Here is a 4,930-nt window from a genome sequence, read left to right as displayed (position 1 = left end):
CTTCTGGAGTATTCCATCCTTGATTACAAACTTGATTCAATCCCTGTCAACTGTTTGAGCCGCAATTACAGACGTCCCGAGGCGAGGTCCGAGAACAACTCTGCCATAACATTTATCCTTAAAAACTTCTAAAATGTCAAGGCCCTAGGGATCATTTCCATCCTTGGTTTTGTTTCTTCTTGGGGCTTTGGTGATGAAATTTGGCTACCATCTCATGTTTGTGACAATCTCGCAGGACAAGCTGAGGTCACTGGATCTGGATGTTTAACTGTGTCCTCGGTGGGGACACGGGCCTTAGCTGCCTCTCCTGGGATGAGACTTGGCTAATTGACCACTGTGGACACGCTCTGTGATGCCCCCTTCTCCTGGACAACTGACGGTGACCCCGTGCAGTGCACCTGAAGAAACCTCTTCCACCCCGGCGGTTCTGGGTGGTCCCCGGGGCTCCCCAGGGCCAGAAAAAGTTTATTCTTTTTTTTTTTTTTTAAAGTTTATTTCTTTATTTTGAGAGAGAGAGAGAGAGAGAAAGAGAGAGAGAGAAAAACCACATGCATGCACGCATGAGAAGGGCAGAGAGAGAGAGAGGGAGAAAGAGAGAGAGAGAAAGAGAGACAGAGGGTGCACAGACCAACACATCCCAACTTACTAAGCTCAATAAAAAATCCAAACAAGTCACAGGGCAGCCATCTTTCCAATTCTCTTGGAATGCTTATCTCGACCTTTCTCTTCTGGGTATCGTTATAGCCCTGACCTTTCACAGAGTGAATTTTTTCAAGCTGACTGTAATTATTTCAATTAATAATTTTTGAAGGTCGTATTATTACAGCTTGGCTCGTGTTGGGGGAGACTCGATCATTCCATTGTCTTTCCTCGGCTCCCCGAATACTTCTGAGGGTGGCTTTCCTTTCTGGCCACAACAGGGCATCCTGGGCCATTCTCATTTTCTTTTTATGTTCCAAAGAATCCTGGTTTCCTTTAGTGGAGAAGGTCTTCGAGGTCAAAGTCTGTGCACTGAGGTGTCCTTGAGATGTGGGGATGGTGGTCAGAGGCTCCTGTGGCTTTTAGGGCACTCTGGTCAAAAACCAAACAGGAAATACTTCTATGTATATATATATTTTAATGTTTATTTATTTTTGAGAGAGAGTCAGAGTACAAGTTGGGGAGGGACAGTAAGAGAAAGGGAGACACAGAATCCGAAGCGGGCTCCGGGCTCTGAGCTGTCAGCACAGAGCCCGATGCGGGGCTCGAACCCACGGACTGTGAGATTCATGACCTGAGCCGATGTCGGACGCCCAACCGACTGAGCCACCCAGGCACCCCGATACTTCTATATTTTTAAGGTCATACAGTAAATCCTTCCAGTCTGTGGTTTTATTAACGAAGGTTAGCAGTATTGTTGTTGATCCTGTATTGACAAGTAACTGTGACACTGACGAGAGCCCCCATCCACAGATGGGGACAGGAAGCAGCTGAGAACAGGCACGGGGCGGGAGGGGGGTGGATAAGAGGGGGACCAGGAAGGGAAGGGTCACAACAGGGCGGAGATGAGTCTTTTGAGAAACCAGGCTGGAGGTAGGAGAGAATTGGAGGTCACGGGGGGGGGGGGGGGGGGGGGGGGGGGGGGGGTGTCGCTTTGCTTTTTGATTTCTTGTCCTTTTTGTGACGATGGGGGCGCCTCCAGTTTGCTTCTGGGTGGAGCAGGTGTCCGTAGTGAAAGCTGAACCAATTAGGATTCTTCTACGTACAAGGAAAAAAGAATCTAGCTGATCTGGTTACACCAAACTATACAATGGGGAAGCCTGCGGGTCAAGAGGGTCAGGTGGGGGTGGGGGGACAGAGAGGCTCCAGTGATGCCCCGCGCTCCCTGGCGGCACTTTACAGATGGGTAAACTGAGGCCAGAGCAGGGCTGACATACGGGCTCTTCCATCCCCACCCACTTCCTCCATGCCTTGCCCTCAGTGCCCCCAGCAGCCAGGCCAGGGCAGACGAGAGGGGTTTGACCTCAGAGTCTGCCCAGGGCTTACGGTGAGGCAAACTCAAGTTCCAATCTCTGTCCACCTTGACATGCTCTGTGAGCTGGGCGAGTTCCATCTCAGCCTCAGTTTCCTCATCTGTAAAAGGGAGTTGGTGGCAGCATGATCTCAGAGGGTCGTGAGGTTAAACCAGCTGCTGGGGGAAGGGGGGTGGGGATGGCTCTCGGTTTGTGAGTTCAAGCCCCACATCAGGGGTGGGGGGCTTGGCAGCGTGAAACCTGCTTAGGAATCTCTCTCTCCCTCTCTGTCTGCCCCTCCCCTGCTCGTGCTCTATCTCTTTCTCTCAAAATAAATAAACTACCATGAAAAAAACAATTAAAAAAAGAAAGAAAGAAAAAGGATTGTGTTCCCAGTGGTGAAATCATACAGGTTCATTCGTTCTACACACGTTTGCTGAGTGTCCACTTACTCTGTTCCAGACACTGTTCCAGGAGGGAGACATAGCAGTGATCAAGTCAGCAGGACCCCCTGCTCTGTGGAACTCACATCCCAGAGCACAGGACTGGCTTTGAAATAAATACATACGTGGGGCGACTGGGTGGCTCAGTCGGTTGAGCAGTTGAGCGTCCGACTCCGGCTCCGGTCATGATCTCATGGTTCATGAGTCCGAGCCCCGCACTGGACTCCCTGCTCTCAGTTGCAGAGCCTGCTTGGGATACTCTATCCCCCTCTCTCTATCCCTCCCCTGCTCGTGCTCTCTCTCTCTCTCTCAAAAATACAATGTAAAGCATTAAAAATGAAAAAAGAAAGAAATGCGTGAGTGAAACCATAAAGCATGGTGGTAAGTGTCTGGGGGAAAATCAAGGAGGGAAGGCCGTGGCGAGTGCAGGATGTGTGGGTCTGGTTTGAGATAGGGAGGTCAGGGAAGCCTCAGTGAGAAGCTGACATCGAAGCTTGAGCGCGAAGGAGGAGAGAGCCACGGAGATCCCTGCAAGGCTGTTGCAAGCAGACGAGCTGTGAGAGCAAAGGCCCCGGAGGCGGTGAGTGCCAGCAAGGAGGCCAGCATGGCTGGGCAGGGTCCCCATGGAAGGGATGGGGCCTGGGTGAGGCAGGGGCGGAGAGGGCGGGGGGAGGGGGGCTTTCCCTCTGAGTTCTGTGAGGAGCCACTGGAGGGGTTGGGGGGGGAGGGGCGGAGGGGAGGGAACTGGTCTGATCTTCTACCATCATCCCTCAGGCTGCTCTTTGGACTGGGGAGTGGGGGAGGCAGGAATACCAGCTAGAGGAGGTGGGGGCGGGGAGGAGGGGGCTAGTGGCTTGGACCGGGGGGGGTGGGGGGGTGGGGGGGGTGGAGGATGAGGAGTGTCAGATTCTGGACATATTTTCAGGGCAGATCGGATCAGGACTTGCTGTTGGAGTGAGCGTGGGGAAAGTGTGCGGTGGGCACAGAGGAGTCAAGGTTTGGGGCCCAAGTATTTGGAAAATGGAACCGTCCTCAGCTGAGATGGGGAAGTCGCAGGGCAGCATGGGCAGAGATCAGGCCGCCGGCTGGAGCCTTGCGAGGGAGCAGTTAGGTACGTGCGTGCGGGCAGAGGTCTGGGCTGCGGGCCACATCTGGGCGTCATCAGCAGATAGATGTCTCCGGAAGCCACGAGCCTGGACGACAGCATCGAGGTAAAGAGTGGGGAAAGGAGCAGAAGATCAAGAGCTGAGCGCAGCCCGTGGGAACTTCTAGAGGCTGGGGAGAAAAGGGAGTCTGCAAAGGAGGAGAAGACCCAGTCAAGTGTGGGTCTGGGAGGCCAAAAGAGGAAGGTGCTTCAGAGAACAGGAAGCCCGCAGCACTGACGGGAATTGCTGGAGGGACCGAGAGACAAGGACCAGCCTCCGTGTGGCTCTAGTGACACCCACGAGGTCGCTGGGGACCCAAAAGGATGGCTTTAGTGGGCTGGTGGGGGGCGGGGGCATAAGGGACAAAGGAGGAGACAGACTGGAGACCGGAGGAGAGAACTTTTTCTGGAAAGGGAAGCACGAATGTGAGGCAGCCGTGGGGGCGGTTTCCGGGGGGCCTGGAAGGGTTTTCCTCGTCTTGTTTTGGTTTTATGATAGAAGTACCGGCAGGTGGACCGAGAGAGAGGGCAGAGTTGCTGAGTCAGTGCGGGCGCGAAGGGTGGGAGCCTGCGGACGAGGGGAGGGGGCGTAGGGGGTCAGCGGGTCCTGGGAGGAAAGGTGGCGTCTAAGTGCCAGGTCGGCGGGAGACTGCGATGGGTGGCGGCAGCCTCGAGGAATGTCCTTCTGATTCATTCATTCAAAGGCACCTACTAAGTGCCAGACCGTCCCGGGGCCGGGGTGGAGAGTTTCCCGTGTCTCAAGGTGGTGGCCCGGGGGCCAGTCACGGGCTGACGGGGAGGCTGGGCCCAGAGGAAGGGGGGACAACAGGGCGAGTGGGGGGTGGACCCGCAGGAGGGCCCGGTGGGGGGCGGGGGTGGGGGCCAGGGCGCAGCAGCCGCGAGGACCCTCGGAAGTTGTGAAGGTTCAAGCACATCACTGAAATGCCTGCACGGCGTTTAGCTCGGGTCACAGTTGGGGACGGGGGGGGGGGGGGGGGGGGGGGGGGGGGCTGGGGAGGTTAATGCAGATGTTCCAGGCCCGGGTTCCAGTCCTGGCGCTGCCCCGTCTCGGCTGCATGACCTTCAAGGGACAACCGTGTGAGCCTCGGCTTCCTCATCTGTTAAATGGGGCAATCGGATTATAAAGCCCCAGGGCGGGCGGCCGGGAGGCCCGGGAGCTCCCCGTACCCGTCGGCCGGCGGTCCGGCCGTAGCGCCGGGAGCAGCGGGGACGCGCGGCCCGGGGAGCCGGGACCCAGCAGGGGCGGCGGGCGGGGCGGCGCTGACCACGCCCGGGCCGGAGGGGCGGCGCTCCGGCCGCCGGACTCCGGGCACTGCCTCCCGCCGCCGCCC

The sequence above is a fragment of the Panthera leo genome, chromosome B4, assembly GCF_018350215.1.
Source record: "Panthera leo isolate Ple1 chromosome B4, P.leo_Ple1_pat1.1, whole genome shotgun sequence".
NCBI classification, from domain to species: Eukaryota; Metazoa; Chordata; class Mammalia; order Carnivora; family Felidae; genus Panthera; species Panthera leo.
This window is presented reverse-complemented; position numbering follows the sequence as displayed.